Source organism: Haliotis rubra, unplaced genomic scaffold, assembly GCF_003918875.1.
Source record: "Haliotis rubra isolate DU_JTF1 unplaced genomic scaffold, ASM391887v1 Scf254, whole genome shotgun sequence".
Lineage (NCBI taxonomy): Eukaryota > Metazoa > Mollusca > Gastropoda > Lepetellida > Haliotidae > Haliotis > Haliotis rubra.
The window spans coordinates 1,094,197-1,112,470 of NW_025766603.1; the positions used below are offsets into that span (position 1 = coordinate 1,094,197).

At 41.1% G+C, this 18,274-nt stretch overlaps 1 protein-coding gene across 1 annotated transcript in view; it reads left to right on the top strand.

The window, feature by feature from the left end:
* Window positions 1-18,274, top strand: part of LOC124279647 (arginine-glutamic acid dipeptide repeats protein-like) — a 180,431-nt gene that overhangs the window by 78,933 nt on the left and 83,224 nt on the right.

Genomic DNA, 18,274 nt, shown 5'->3' on the forward strand with positions numbered 1-18,274 from the left:
CACATTTATTGTAGTTTATATTTAATTCTTCCATTTCTTCAACTGTTGTTCAGGGTTTAAGTAAATTCATTTTTCCATTGATTGATTGGCAGACATGCTTGTCGTGTTGACGCTAAGGTGACAAGAATGTGGATATAGCGTAGTCCTTTGTGTTGTAGATAACAATCAATATCGACCGTGATATATGGTCCGTTATTGCTCATTTCAACATCAATATAACTCCCCTTAAGGGAGTAGTCGTTGGCATTACTCATTATATTCTTTGTGCTGTTATATAAAGATTCTTTTATGAGTGGTAAACTATCCTGACCTCTGACCTCTGTATATTTCAAGTGGTAGATATCTGGATTATACCTCAACTGGTAGATTGTTTTCTGGTTCGTCAGTATATGGTCATGGTTTCTGCGCATTCCTGGATAAACTGACATGTAACAAAGGTCACACTCAACAATGGAATTGTACATAGATGTACAGCGTTTTATGTTTGTCTGACATGCTGCAACATGCCATTGTGTATCATGTAAAACTTTGTGTGATACACTCTATATACCATTGTGTATCATGTAAAACTTTGTGTGATACACTCTATATAACATTGTGTATCATGTAAAACTTTGCGTGATACACTCTATATAACATTGTGTATCATGTAAAACTGTTATACACTCTATATACCATTGTGTATCATGTAAAGCTTTGCATGATACTCTATATACCATTGTGTATCATGTAAAACTTTGTGATACTCTATATACCATTGTGTATCATGTAAAATATTGTGTGATACACTACATACCATTGTGTATCATGTAAAACTTTGTGTGAGACACTCTATATACCATTGTGTATCATGTAAAACTTTGTGTGAGACACTCTATATACCATTGTGTATCATGTAAAACTTTGTGTGATACTCTATATACCATTGTGTATCATGTAAAACTTTGTGTGATACACTCTATATACCATTGTGTATCATGTAAAACTTTGTGATACACTCCATTATACCATTGTGTATCATGTAAAACTTTGTGTGATACCCTCTATATAACAGTGTGTATCATGTTAAACTTTGTGTGATACACTATATACCATTGTGTATCATGTAAAACTTTGTGTGATGCGCTCTATATACCATTGTGTATCATGTAAAACTTTGTGTGATACATTCTATATACCATTGTGTATCATGTAAAATTTTGTGTGATACACTCTATACACCATTGTGTATCATGTAAAACTTTGTGTGATACGCTCTATATAACATTGTGTATCATGTACAACTTTGTGTGATACTCTAGATACCATTGTGTATCATGTAAAACTTTGTGTGATACACTCTATATACAATTGTGTATCACGTAAAACTTGTGTGATACACTTTGTATACCATTGTGTATCATGTAAAACTTTGTGTGATACGCTCTATATAACATTATGTATCACATAAACCTTGTGTTATGCACCAGTGTGTTAAACCTTGTGGAGAAATCCAACCTGATTGCATGTATCCAGGTTTTTACGGCTGTGTGACACATAAACTATTTCCTATCATATACGATGATTGATTGATAACCTGCGTGGAGGACTGGAGAAGGTTGCACATAGCACAGTCACTCAACCTGCTGAAGAAGTCTATCTCCTGCATTTTATAATCAATACTATTGTAGAATGTTGGTGATCTCAAACATGCCATAAAAAATAGTTCATGTTTCATAGATGACTTCTTGTTCGATAACCATCTGTAAACTGATCTGAAAGGCTGTTCACTGCCGGGACATCAAGGCTGTTGATGTTGCGCTCTACATGGCGGCTGCAGCGGTGAATACGTGCATTTATGAACGAGTGGCGAGAATGTAGCCAAGTTCATACAGGTACTGAGTTCCATGTGCGGCACATTCCCCGCGGAACAGTGGTGGTCATGGATATGAGCTGCACGGTCTCCCAGCTAAAGGTGAACACAAGACTAAGTGGCAGCTGGAAGCGAGGAGTTGAGATTTGTGATCGGGGTCAATAGTAAGTCGACTGGGGGAGAATGCCGACTGTGGGTTGAATGCCGGCTGAGTTAGCCAAGTGTATAAATACACAACAAAGACATCGCTCTCTCGATTAATAAGGTGGCAGGGACCGGGACAATGTCAACTAATGTTGTGTGGATGTAATTTGTATGATAGGTAACAAGCTGCCTTTAGCTTGACAGCAGGATACAGGGGAGGGCATGGCGAGACACAAATCAATACCCTGTGATACTTGACACATAATTGGTGTATCCACAGGTGGGTGATATGCGACAATATCATCTGTTGACCTATTGGATAATGACTCTGAATACTGCTTAATGTTTCCTAATGAAATTTTTTTGTTGTTGATGGATAAACCTTAAATTTAAGACAAGCAGGAATGAAAGGTTGGAATTAATCCTTGTAAAATTTCTCGCAGAAATCGATATTTTTTTGTTATTTCCTTCTGAGTGATTCCTTCAGGGAATATGTGGAAATAATGAGACTATGATGTGTGTAGATTGTTTGTGGCAAAGATGGTGTATGGTTGTAGGAAAATGGCATACAACTCCCTTCTTTACGAGGTAATCAACCTGTTCATGCTGCCACGTCTTCTAACACGGCCTTTGTCAGTGAATTTATTACTTCTGTTCTGGTGAGTCAAGGTAGGTCCCAAATACCTCATTACTGCCAAGGAAAATGGGGATCCCAAAAAATGATTCTTATATCAAATGTTACTGTTAGCGTGTTAAATATTTGATCAGTTTTGTTTCAGCCCCAATTTAATGCTTCCGATGAAAACCCAGGTTCCATCGAGAAGATTGGTGTTTGATGCCTCTACACCTGCAAGGGTGTCTTGAACAAAATACAAACAGCATACTGAAACAATTTGAATCACCTGCTTTGTACTAGCGGTGTTCCAATTAATTGAAATAATCGAAGATTGGTCGCAGTGACCAAATGACCAAGCAATCGATCACATTTTCTCATAATCGAACACAAATGATTTTGGAACTTCTGTTTTAGTGTTTGAAATACTTGGTGAAGGAACATATCTTAGAAGTTGTTAGGGCCTGAAAACATGTTTAATTCTTAGAAAACTCATTTCACTTACTGAAAAGTCATGACTGAATATTTCTTGAAGACTGTATGTTCTGAACTTTATGATATCATAGTCATCACTTTAAAGTAGCAAGTTGCATCATTTTACACTGGATGTGAAATTCGCAAATGCAATTTGCGCAGTTTCTAATAAAAACAAAAACCACACCAACAGAGAACCACCAGTTTTTTTCTTTATACGTATCTGCAATAACAACAGGAAAATCAGAAAAATGATGCTAACCAATTTTTTTCGATGATTGCTGGTTTGTAATGACGCAATCATCAATTGTGAGATTTCAAACAATTCCCAACACTACTTTGTACTGATTCTTTTGGTAAAATAGGGAATTATTTGACACCCTTTTTTCAAAGGATACAAGGAAATGAAGAGATAAATAATTAAGTTCCCTGAAAACATTTCAGTGTAGTAAGTACATGGGATGTTTGTAGGACATACTTAAAGTCTGGCCACATAATTCGACTGTCTTGCAATTCAAATGTAAAACCTCAAAGCAGGGTATTATGAGATCGGCAGAAGTAGTTGTCTAGGGAAAGAAATCTTTCAAACTTTCCCACCAGACCACAGGACCAGTGAGTGGACAATAATTAGTGGTCCTGTCTGTACTGCACTGGACCACTGCTGGGATATTGCTGGGATATTGCTGGGATATTGCTAAAAGCGGCGTAAAACTATACTCACTTACTGGTCAAAAATAACATTCATAGATTTCCATAACTATCAACTGGCCACCAGGACCACTACAAACTTATCATTTAGTGGTCCTGATGAATTTTTACTAGCCAGGGACCACAGGACCAGTGTAAATTTCACACACAGTTTTTTTTTAGATAGGCAGAAGTAGTAGTGTGTTTATAATAACATCAAAACAAAGACAGGTAACTGTCATCTACAGAACTGTCATTAGCCAGTTTATAACAAACATAATGGTCGTTGGTTTATAATAAACATTAAAACAAAGAAAGGTAACTGTCGTCTGCCCTGACAGTGACAACAACGGAGTGACGGGCCTTGTTGCGTGTGAGAGGGCCATTCCATGACTCAGGCTCCATTACGCGATCAGTAAACGCTGAGATTTATGCATTGGCTCTGTGCTGCTGCCCGCGTTAGGTTATGATCAGGTCTTGATGGTCTCTCTGCCAGACACCAGATTTCATAATGAGCCAGGCTAATGAGGAAGTAGTGTTTGCCAGAAAACTGCTTTCAGGTTATTAGCCTGAGATGATATTTCCTTCAAGACTGATGATGGGTGTGTTGGTTGTAAAGCATGCTGGGTTTTGTTCCGAAGAACACCACTGTGTTGGTGGGGATTATATACAGGGGATATTATCTTTTATATCCTGGCTTATGTTGGTGTGTGTCTGACTGGTGATTACTTCAGTAATGTAATTACTGGAACATTAACGTTGAAATTACTTTATCAGTTGAGGTAGGATAAAAGTGATGAATATCATGTCATGTTCTTAACAATGGTTTCAAAAATATATTTCTGCTTAAATTAAATAAGGCTGTGTCAATTTGATTTCTGTGAGGTGAGAAGATTTTTTAATTAAATAATTTTTCAGAAATCTCCCCAAATATGTGGTGAGAAAGGTGAATGCTTTAAGTTTGTTTTGAGGAAAATACACAAACATTATATTTTTTGAGTTAATGGTGAAAATGAATAGATTGTGTATTTAATGTTCAGTAAAAAATGTTTATTGGATACAGTTGATAAAAAATGTACATTGTTCTTATAAAAGCATCCGGCCCTCCTCCACTCGATTCAAGCAGATACTTCCTCAGCACTGATATTTTCCCTGTGGTCCCAGCAATTCATGTTCATATAATTTATGGTGAAAAAATTCAATTTAATTGAAAAAAACTATTTTCTTTCCTTGAAACCTGTGTGTTTTTCTGACCTTTAGTGACTCTGTGAAAATACAGAATCGTTCACATCTTCGAGCTCTTCCCTAAGGCAACCTCACCCACATTCGCCATCCAAGACAGGTGTCAGGAACCTATTGTACCCCTACTAGACCCAAGTTCCACACCACCACTGGACCTGGGCTTACTTCTCTCTCAGTTCCCCCCCCGTGGCGGTAGGGTAGCCTAGTGGTTAAAGCGTTGGCTCGTCACGCCGAAGACCTGGGTTCGATTCCCCACATGGGCACAATGTGTTAAGCCCATTTCTGGTGTCCCCCGCCGTGATATTGCTGGAATATTGCTAAAAGCGGCGTAAAACCAAACTCAGTCAGTCAGTCTCAGTTCCCCAGGGGCGGTGAGGAAGCCTAATCCTTAAAGCGTTCAGGTTTGATTCCTGACAATGGGTACAGTGTGTGAAGCCCATTTCTGGTGTCCCCCATCATGATATTGGTGAAGTATTTTTAAAAGAGGGGTAAAACCATACTCACTCACTCACACACTCCCCCAGTTCTCACCCCAACCCCAACGTACCCCAGTTCCCCACTCCAACTAGACTCCGGTTCACATAAATTTCTTTCCCTCACCCATCCACCCCCACCTTTACTTGGCTTCAGTTCCTGTACCCACAAGACCCCTGTTTAAAATGCTCACTGGACCCCAGTACCATCACCCTCAAAACCTCCACCACCCCGCGACACTTCTGTTTCCCCACCCACCAGCCACGAGCCCCCAGCCCTCAGTAGAACCTTCCTTCCCACTGCCTCAGTGTTATCACAACTGTAGCTATTTCTGGTGCATGCAGATTTGACCTAGTCAGAAAGAGGTTGTTATTGTTTATAGAGTTGCCTCCCTTAGTCTGTTAGAGCTGTCTGCTTCTCTGTTATGTAGTTTGGCCTCGTTTCGTATAAAATCTGTCATGCAAACCACAGTTATTCTGACCTCTGATGCCTTAATTGAATGTCAAGTATTCAAGATAACAAAACTGTGTCTGCGTACTCATCTAGGTGCCAAAATGTGGATCTGACTGTAAGTCCTAGCTTTACATTGTTTACCGGCTGCCATGATGGTTGTGAATCTGTAGTACGGTTTGTTAAAATCCTGACCTTGGAGACCGGTCAGTGGGTAGGGAGTTACTGGACCCAAGAATCCTGGAAGAGGCTGTATTGATGCACCTCTGTCTGGCCCGAGGGAGCCCGAGATGACCTTCAGTTCATGGGAGGTGGAAATCACTTTGGTTGTCTGTGCCCTGACCTTTGACCTCTAATGAGGTGACTGAGATGCTACCAAGGCAGAGAAGACAAGGAGGGAAAGCTTCAGTGAAGGATTCTCAAGTTTCGAATAGCAGTAGGTTTATATGTAACTGAGATTAGCGCTTGATAGGGCAGAGGGTTGTATTATGATCAATATACCCTATCAACACAATAGGTGTTAGACCGAGCCTATAAATAGCTGCATGTGAAGGCAGTGGATCCGTCTGGCCCAGTTTGACTGCTGCCACTAATATTCCTCTCTTTATTTGGTGTTGAGGGTTATATTGACTGGACACAGGTCACATGGTCACTTAACCTGCCCAATACTGACCAGTTGGGGTCAATAGTGCTCACTTAGGGCTGTAGTGACCAGCTAGGGCCCACAGTGGCCACTGGTACAGAACCTGTGTGAAGGCTGCCCAAGGGAGGTAGAATTCCCTGGGATGTAATTATCTCCTGACTGTGAACACATAAACAATTACAAGCTCCACAGGAGGTGCTGGCTGATAACTGTGGAGCAAGGATGTTTCAGCATTGTGTCTAATCTGTGTTTATTTGTCTCTTGGAGGGCATTACACAGCACATCCAGGGCATTTGCAGGGCTCATGCCTCCAGGGCATTTACATCAGGTGATATTACAGCAGTATTGGGGTTCTCAGGGCATGTTGACAGAACAGTTACATCGGGTGATATTACAGCAGTATTGAGGTTCTCAGGGCATGTTGACAGAACAGTTACATCAGGTGATATTACAGTAGTATTGGGGTTCTCAGGGCATGTTGACAGAACATTTACACCGGGTGATATTACAGCAGTATTGAGGTTCTCAGGGCATGTTGACAGAACATTTACATCGGGTGATGTTACAGCAGTATTGAGGTTCTCAGGGCATGTTGACAGAACATTTACATCGGGTGATATTACAGCAGTATTGGGGTTCTCAGGGCATGTTGACAGAACATTTACATCGGGTGATATTACAGCAGTATTGAGGTTCTCAGGGCATGTTGACAGAACATTTACATCAGGTGATATTACAGCAGTATTGAGGTTCTCAGGGCATGTTGACAGAACATTTACATCAGGTGATATTACAGCAGTATTGAGGTTCTCAGGGCATGTTGACAGAACATTTACATCGGGTGATATTACAGCAGTATTGGGGTTCTCAGGGCATGTTGACAGAACATTTACATCGGGTGATATTACAGCAGTATTGAGGTTCTCAGGGCATGTTGACAGAACATTTACATCAGGTGATATTACAGCAGTATTGAGGTTCTCAGGGCATGTTGACAGAACATTTACATCAGGTGATATTACAGCAGTATTGAGGTTCTCAGGGCATGTTGACAGAACATTTACATCAGGTGATATTACAGTAGTATTGGGGTTCTCAGGGCATGTTGACAGAACATTTACATCAGGTGATATTACAGCAGTATTGAGGTTCTCAGGGCATGTTGACAGAACAGTTACATCAGGTGATATTACAGCAGTATTGAGGTTCTCAGGGCATGTTGACAGAACAGTTACATCAGGTGATATTACAGTAGTATTGGGGTTCTCAGGGCATGTTGACAGAACATTTACATCAGGTGATATTACAGCAGTATTGAGGTTCTCAGGGCATGTTGACAGAACATTTACATCAGGTGATATTACAGTAGTATTGGGGTTCTCAGGGCATGTTGACAGAACATTTACATCAGGTGATATTACAGCAGTATTGGGGTTCTCAGGGCATGTTGACAGAACATTTACATCAGGTGATATTACAGTAGTATTGGGGTTCTCAGGGCATGTTGACAGAACATTTACATCAGGTGATATTACAGCAGTATTGAGGTTCTCAGGGCATGTTGACAGAACATTTACATCAGGTGATATTACAGTAGTATTGAGGTTCTCAGGGCATGTTGACAGAACATTTACATCAGGTGATATTACAGCAGTATTGGGGTTCTCAGGGCATGTTGACAGAACATTTACATCGGGTGATATTACAGCAGTATTGAGGTTCTCAGGGCATGTTGACAGAACAGTTACATCAGGTGATATTACAGCAGTATTGAGGTTCTCAGGGCATGTTGACAGAACAGTTACATCGGGTCATATTACAGCAGTATTGGGGTTCTCAGGGCATGTTGACAGAACAGTTACATCGGGTGATATTACAGCAGTATTGGGGTTCTCAGGGCATGTTGACAGAACATTTACATCAGGTGATATTACAGCAGTATTGAGGTTCTCAGGGCATGTTGACAGAACAGTTACATCGGGTGATATTACAGTAGTATTGAGGTTCCCAGGGCATGTTGACAGAACATTTACATCAGGTGATATTACAGCAGTATTGAGGTTCTCAGGGCATGTTGACAGAACATTTACATCGGGTGATATTACAGTAGTATTGGGGTTCTCAGGGCATGTTGACAGAACATTTACATCGGGTGATATTACAGTAGTATTGAGGTTCTCAGGGCATGTTGACAGAACATTTACATCAGGTGATATTACAGCAGTATTGAGGTTCTCAGGGCATGTTGACAGAACAGTTACATCAGGTGATATTCCAGCAGTATTGGGGTTCTCAGGGCATGATGACAGAACATTTACATCGGGTGATATTACAGTAGTATTGGGGTTCTCAGGGCATGTTGACAGAACATTTACATAAGGTGATATTACAGCAGTATTGAGGTTCTCAGGGCATGTTGACAGAACATTTACATCGGGTGATATTACAGCAGTATTGGGGTTCTCAGGGCATGATGACAGAACATTTACATCAGGTGATATTACAGTAGTATTGGGGTTCTCAGGGCATGTTGACAGAACATTTACATAAGGTGATATTACAGCAGTATTGAGGTTCTCAGGGCATGTTGACAGAACATTTACATCAGGTGATATTACAGCAGTATTGAGGTTCTCAGGGCATGTTGACAGAACAGTTACATCGGGTGATATTACAGTAGTATTGGGGTTTTCAGGGCATGTTGACAGAACAGTTACATCGGGTGATATTACAGCAGTATTGGGGTTCTCAGGGCATGTTGACAGAACATTTACATCGGGTGATATTACAGTAGTATTGAGGTTCTCAGGGCATGTTGACAGAACATTTACATCAGGTGATATTACAGTAGTATTGAGGTTCTCAGGGCATGTTGACAGAACATTTACATCGGGTGATATTACAGTAGTATTGAGGTTCTCAGGGCATGTTGACAGAACATTTACATCAGGTGATATTACAGTAGTATTGAGGTTCTCAGGGCATGTTGACAGAACATTTACATCAGGTGATATTACAGTAGTATTGAGGTTCTCAGGGCATGTTGACAGAACATTTACATCAGGTGATATTACAGTAGTATTGAGGTTCTCAGGGCATGTTGACAGAACATTTACATAAGGTGATATTACAGCAGTATTGAGGTTCTCAGGGCATGTTGACAGAACATTTACATCGGGTGATATTACAGCAGTATTGGGGTTCTCAGGGCATGTTGACAGAACATTTACATCAGGTGATATTACAGTAGTATTGGGGTTCCCAGGGCATGTTGACAGAACATTTACATCGGGTGATATTACAGTAGTATTGAGGTTCTCAGGGCATGTTGACAGAACATTTACATCAGGTGATATTACAGTAGTATTGAGGTTCTCAGGGCATGTTGACAGAACATTTACATCGGGTGATATTACAGCAGTATTGAGGTTCTCAGGGCATGTTGACAGAACATTTACATCAGGTGATATTACAGCAGTATTGAGGTTCTCAGGGCATGTTGACAGAACATTTACATCGGGTGATATTACAGCAGTATTGAGGTTCTCAGGGCATGTTGACAGAACATTTACATCAGGTGATATTACAGCAGTATTGAGGTTCCCAGGGCATGTTGACAGAACATTTACATCGGGTGATATTACAGCAGTATTGAGAATCTCAGGGCATGTTGACAGAACATTTACATCAGGTGATATTACAGCAGTATTGAGAATCTCAGGGCATGTTGACAGAACAGTTACATCAGGTGATATTACAGCAGTATTGAGGTTCTCAGGGCATGTTGACAGAACATTTACATCAGGTGATATTACAGCAGTATTGAGAATCTCAGGGCATGTTGACAGAACAGTTACATCAGGTGATATTACAGCAGTATTGAGGTTCTCAGGGCATGTTGACAGAACAGTTACATCAGGTGATATTACAGCAGTATTGGGGTTCTCAGGGCATGTTGACAGAACATTTACATCGGGTGATATTACAGCAGTATTGAGGTTCTCAGGGCATGTTGACAGAACATTTACATCGGGTGATGTTACAGCAGTATTGAGGTTCTCAGGGCAGGTTTACAGAACATTTACATCGGGTGATATTACAGCAGTATTGGGGTTCTCAGGGCATGTTGACAGAACATTTACATCAGGTGATATTACAGCAGTATTGAGGTTCTCAGGGCATGTTGACAGAACATTTACATCGGGTGATATTACAGCAGTATTGGGGTTCTCAGGGCATGTTGACAGAACATTTACATCAGGTGATATTACAGCAGTATTGAGGTTCTCAGGGCATGTTGACAGAACATTTACATCGGGTGATATTACAGCAGTATTGAGGTTCTCAGGGCATGTTGACAGAACATTTACATAAGGTGATATTACAGCAGTATTGAGGTTCTCAGGGCATGTTGACAGAACATTTACATCGGGTGATATTACAGCAGTATTGAGGTTCTCAGGGCATGTTGACAGAACATTTACATCAGGTGATATTACAGCAGTATTGGGGTTCTCAGGGCATGTTGACAGAACAGTTACATCCGGTGATATTACAGCAGTATTGAGGTTCCCAGGGCATGTTGACAGAACAGTTACATCGGGTGATATTACAGCAGTATTGAGGTTCTCAGGGCATGTTGACAGAACATTTACATCGGGTGATATAACAGCAGTATTGAGGTTCTCAGGGCATGTTGACAGAACATTTACATCGGGTGATATTACAGCAGTATTGAGGTTCTCAGGGCATGTTGACAGAACAGTTACATCAGGTGATATTACAGCAGTATTGGGGTTCTCAGGGCATGTTGACAGAACATTTACACCGGGTGATATTACAGCAGTATTGGGGTTCTCAGGGCATGTTGACAGAACATTTACACCGGGTGATATTACAGCACTATTGAGGTTCTCAGGGCATGTTGACAGAACAGTTACATCAGGTGATATTACAGCAGTATTGAGGTTCTCAGGGCATGTTGACAGAACATTTACATCGGGTGATATTACAGCAGTATTGAGGTTCTCAGGGCATGTTGACAGAACATTTACATCGGGTGATATTACAGCAGTATTGAGGTTCTCAGGGCATGTTGACAGAACATTTACATCAGGTGATATTACTGCAGTATTGAGGTTCCCAGGGCATGTTGACAGAACATTTACATCAGGTGATATTACAGTAGTATTGAGGTTCTCAGGGCATGTTGACAGAACAGTTACATCAGGTGATATTACAGCAGTATTGAGGTTCTCAGGGCATGTTGACAGAACAGTTACATCAGGTGATATTACAGCAGTATTGAGGTTCTCAGGGCATGTTGACAGAACAGTTACATCAGGTGATATTACAGTAGTATTGGGGTTTTCAGGGCATGTTGACAGAACAGTTACATCGGGTGATATTACAGTAGTATTGGGGTTTTCAGGGCATGTTGACAGAACATTTACATCAGGTGATATTACAGCAGTATTGAGATTCTCAGGGCATGTTGACAGAACATTTACATCTGATGATATTACAGCAGTATTGAGATTCTCAGGGCATGTTGACAGAACATTTACATCTGATGATATTACAGCAGTATTGAGGTTCTCAGGGCATGTTGACAGAACATTTACATCAGGTGATATTACAGCAGTATTGAGGTTCTCAGGGCATGTTGACAGAACATTTACATCGGGTGATATTACAGCAGTATTGAGGTTCTCAGGGCATGTTGACAGAACATTTACATCAGGTGATATTACAGCAGTATTGAGGTTCCCAGGGCATGTTGACAGAACATTTACATCGGGTGATATTACAGCAGTATTGAGAATCTCAGGGCATGTTGACAGAACATTTACATCAGGTGATATTACAGCAGTATTGAGAATCTCAGGGCATGTTGACAGAACAGTTACATCAGGTGATATTACAGCAGTATTGAGGTTCTCAGGGCATGTTGACAGAACATTTACATCAGGTGATATTACAGCAGTATTGAGAATCTCAGGGCATGTTGACAGAACAGTTACATCAGGTGATATTACAGCAGTATTGAGGTTCTCAGGGCATGTTGACAGAACAGTTACATCAGGTGATATTACAGCAGTATTGGGGTTCTCAGGGCATGTTGACAGAACATTTACATCGGGTGATATTACAGCAGTATTGAGGTTCTCAGGGCATGTTGACAGAACATTTACATCGGGTGATGTTACAGCAGTATTGAGGTTCTCAGGGCAGGTTGACAGAACATTTACATCGGGTGATATTACAGCAGTATTGGGGTTCTCAGGGCATGTTGACAGAACATTTACATCAGGTGATATTACAGCAGTATTGGGGTTCTCAGGGCATGTTGACAGAACATTTACATCAGGTGATATTACAGCAGTATTGAGGTTCTCAGGGCATGTTGACAGAACATTTACATCGGGTGATATTACAGCAGTATTGGGGTTCTCAGGGCATGTTGACAGAACATTTACATCAGGTGATATTACAGCAGTATTGAGGTTCTCAGGGCATGTTGACAGAACATTTACATCGGGTGATATTACAGCAGTATTGAGGTTCTCAGGGCATGTTGACAGAACATTTACATAAGGTGATATTACAGCAGTATTGAGGTTCTCAGGGCATGTTGACAGAACATTTACATCGGGTGATATTACAGCAGTATTGAGGTTCTCAGGGCATGTTGACAGAACATTTACATCGGGTGATATTACAGCAGTATTGGGGTTCTCAGGGCATGTTGACAGAACAGTTACATCAGGTGATATTACAGCAGTATTGAGGTTCCCAGGGCATGTTGACAGAACAGTTACATCGGGTGATATTACAGCAGTATTGAGGTTCTCAGGGCATGTTGACAGAACATTTACATCGGGTGATATAACAGCAGTATTGAGGGTTCTCAGGGCATGTTGACAGAACATTTACATCGGGTGATATTACAGCAGTATTGAGGTTCTCAGGGCATGTTGACAGAACAGTTACATCAGGTGATATTACAGCAGTATTGGGGTTCTCAGGGCATGTTGACAGAACATTTACACCGGGTGATATTACAGCAGTATTGGGGTTCTCAGGGCATGTTGACAGAACATTTACACCGGGTGATATTACAGCAGTATTGAGGTTCTCAGGGCATGTTGACAGAACAGTTACATCAGGTGATATTACAGCAGTATTGAGGTTCTCAGGGCATGTTGACAGAACATTTACATCGGGTGATATTACAGCAGTATTGAGGTTCTCAGGGCATGTTGACAGAACATTTACATCGGGTGATATTACAGCAGTATTGAGGTTCTCAGGGCATGTTGACAGAACATTTACATCAGGTGATATTACTGCAGTATTGAGGTTCCCAGGGCATGTTGACAGAACATTTACATCAGGTGATATTACAGTAGTATTGAGGTTCTCAGGGCATGTTGACAGAACAGTTACATCAGGTGATATTACAGCAGTATTGAGGTTCTCAGGGCATGTTGACAGAACAGTTACATCAGGTGATATTACAGCAGTATTGAGGTTCTCAGGGCATGTTGACAGAACAGTTACATCAGGTGATATTACAGTAGTATTGGGGTTTTCAGGGCATGTTGACAGAACAGTTACATCGGGTGATATTACAGTAGTATTGGGGTTTTCAGGGCATGTTGACAGAACATTTACATCAGGTGATATTACAGCAGTATTGAGATTCTCAGGGCATGTTGACAGAACATTTACATCTGATGATATTACAGCAGTATTGAGATTCTCAGGGCATGTTGACAGAACATTTACATCTGATGATATTACAGCAGTATTGAGGTTCTCAGGGCATGTTGACAGAACAGTTACATCGGGTGATATTACAGCAGTATTGAGATTCTCAGGGCATGTTGACAGAACATTTACATCAGGTGATATTACAGTAGTATTGAGGTTCCCAGGGCATGTTGACAGAACATTTACATCGGGTGATATTACAGCAGTATTGAGGTTCTCAGGGCATGTTGACAGAACATTTACATCAGGTGATATTACAGCAGTATTGAGGTTCTCAGGGCATGTTGACAGAACATTTACATAAGGTGATATTACAGCAGTATTGAGGTTCTCAGGGCATGTTGACAGAACATTTACATCAGGTGATATTACAGCAGTATTGGGGTTTTCAGGGCATGTTGACAGAACAGTTACATCAGGTGATATTACAGTAGTATTGGGGTTTTCAGGGCATGTTGACAGAACAGTTACATCAGGTGATATTACAGCAGTATTGAGGTTCTCAGGGCATGTTGACAGAACGTTTACATCAGGTGATATTACAGTAGTATTGGGGTTTTCAGGGCATGTTGACAGAACAGTTACATCGGGTGATATTACAGTAGTATTGGGGTTTTCAGGGCATGTTGACAGAACAGTTACATCGGGTGATATTACAGTAGTATTGGGGTTTTCAGGGCATGTTGACAGAACAGTTACATCGGGTGATATTACAGCAGTATTGAGGTTCTCAGGGCATGTTGACAGAACATTTACATCAGGTGATATTACAGCAGTATTGGGGTTCTCAGGGCATGTTGACAGAACAGTTACATCAGGTGATATTACAGCAGTATTGAGGTTCTCAGGGCATGTTGACAGAACATTTACATCGGGTGATATTACAGCAGTATTGAGGTTCTCAGGGCATGTTGACAGAACGTTTACATCAGGTGATATTACAGTAGTATTGGGGTTTTCAGGGCATGTTGACAGAACAGTTACATCGGGTGATATTACAGTAGTATTGGGGTTTTCAGGGCATGTTGACAGAACAGTTACATCGGGTGATATTACAGTAGTATTGGGGTTTTCAGGGCATGTTGACAGAACATTTACATCAGGTGATATTACAGCAGTATTGAGGTTCTCAGGGCATGTTGACAGAACATTTACATCGGGTGATATTACAGCAGTATTGAGGTTCCCAGGGCATGTTGACAGAACAGTTACATCAGGTGATATTACAGTAGTATTGAGGTTCTCAGGGCATGTTGACAGAACATTTACACCGGGTGATATTACAGCAGTATTGAGGTTCTCAGGGCATGTTGACAGAACATTTACATCGGGTGATATTACAGCAGTATTGGGGTTCTCAGGGCATGTTGACAGAACATTTACATCGGGTGATATTACAGCAGTATTGGGGTTCTCAGGGCATGTTGACAGAACATTTACATCGGGTGATATTACAGCAGTATTGGGGTTCTCAGGGCATGTTGACAGAACATTTACATCAGGTGATATTACAGTAGTATTGGGGTTTTCAGGGCATGTTGACAGAACAGTTACACCGGGTGATATTACAGCAGTATTGAGGTTCTCAGGGCATGTTGACAGAACATTTACATCGGGTGATATTACAGCAGTATTGGGGTTCTCAGGGCATGTTGACAGAACATTTACATCAGGTGATATTACAGTAGTATTGGGGTTTTCAGGGCATGTTGACAGAACAGTTACATCGGGTGATATTACAGCAGTATTGAGGTTCCCAGGGCATGTTGACAGAACAGTTACATCGGGTGATATTACAGCAGTATTGGGGTTCTCAGGGCATGTTGACAGAACAGTTACATCGGGTGATATTACAGTAGTATTGGGGTTCTCAGGGCATGTTGACAGAACAGTTACATCGGGTGATATAACAGCAGTATTGGGGTTCTCAGGGCATGTTGACAGAACATTTACATCGGGTGATATTACAGCAGTATTGGGGTTCTCAGGGCATGTTGACAGAACATTTACATCGGGTGATATTACAGCAGTATTGAGGTTCTCAGGGCATGTTGACAGAACAGTTACATCGGGTGATATTACAGTAGTATTGGGGTTCTCAGGGCAAGTTGACAGAACATTTACATCAGGTGATATTACAGTAGTATTGAGGTTCTCAGGGCATGTTGACAGAACAGTTACATCGGGTGATATTACAGTAGTATTGGGGTTCTCAGGGCAAGTTGACAGAACATTTACATCAGGTGATATTACAGTAGTATTGAGGTTCTCAGGGCATGTTGACAGAACATTTACACCGGGTGATATTACAGTAGTATTGAGGTTCTCAGGGCATGTTGACAGAACATTTACACCGGGTGATATTACAGTAGTATTGAGGTTCTCAGGGCATGTTGACAGAACATTTACATCAGGTGATATTACAGTAGTATTGAGGTTCTCAGGGCATGTTGACAGAACATTTACATCAGGTGATATTACAGCAGTATTGAGGTTCTCAGGGCATGTTGACAGAACATTTACATCAGGTGATATTACAGTAGTATTGAGGTTCTCAGGGCATGTTGACAGAACATTTACACCGGGTGATATTACAGCAGTATTGAGGTTCTCAGGGCATGTTGACAGAACATTTACACCGGGTGATATTACAGCAGTATTGAACTTCCTGAAGTCAGTTGTAGAAAACTCCTACCACGTGATGCAGTGGGTAGTGATGCTGTGGGTAGTGATGCTGTGGGTAGTGATGCAGTGGGTAGTGATGCTGTGGGTAGTGATGCAGTGGGTAGTGAAGCTGTGGGTAGTGATGCTGTGGGTAGTGATGCTGTGGGTAGTGATGCAGTGGGTAGTGATGCAGTGGGTAGTGATGCTGTGGGTAGTGATGCTGTGGGTAGTGATGCTGTGGGTAGTGATGCAGTGGGTAGTGATGCTGTGGGTAGTGATGGTATGGGTAGTGGAGCGGATTGGCTGTTTGTGTTACTGACCTGGTGTTTACACTTCAGTGTTGCCGAGTTTTATTCTGTTGATTGAGGACTTTTGATTTAATATATTCTCTCATGTTACAACTCTGTGTATCACTTACTTGATAACAGTGTTAGAACATACACCAAAACATCACACTCATCTATACAACTTCTAAAATGCCTCTCAAAGAAGATGTTAATTTAATAGTTTGTGCTTTAGTTTCATCATAACCTTGGAGACAAGATTTGTTTCATCATGAACAAGTTTACGTGAATACCGGAAAAATTAAATCACTTATAATATGCTTATTTTGACTGTATTTGTGTTTGAATCACCTCTCTGTCTCTATATATAGTCATGGGCGGATCCAGGATTTTTGAAAGGGGGGAGGGTTTCAGGGGGTTGAAAACCCCTGAACCCCCCTTGGCTCCGCCAATACAAAATTATTTTTTAATGTGGTCTTAAGTCATTTTCAAAATGTGTGTGGGGGTCCCTGACCCACCCACCCACCCACCCCTGGATCCGCCACTGTATAGTGGTCGAGGGGCATAGCCCTATATCGACCCTAGCTGCATACAATGTATGTTAATGCATATTAATGATAATATCAGCAATATCGCCAGCAGTATTATCAACAATAATATTAATATAATTAGCAATATTATCATCAGCTATATTATCATCAATAATAATATCATCAGCAAAATTGTCACCAATGACATCTTTAATAATGATGTCAGCATCAATAATGACTTCAGTCCATGGTGAGAACTAACTTCAGTTCACATGGGGTGGGCGGGGAAGTCGTGTGGTTGAAGTGTTTTCTGGTCACGTCTGAAGATTCACATTCAATTCCCCACATGGGTACAATGTGTGAAGCCCATTTCTGGTGTCCCATGCCGTGATATTGCTGAAAACAGTGTAATCTCACAGCTAGCAGGGACAGTGTTTCCAG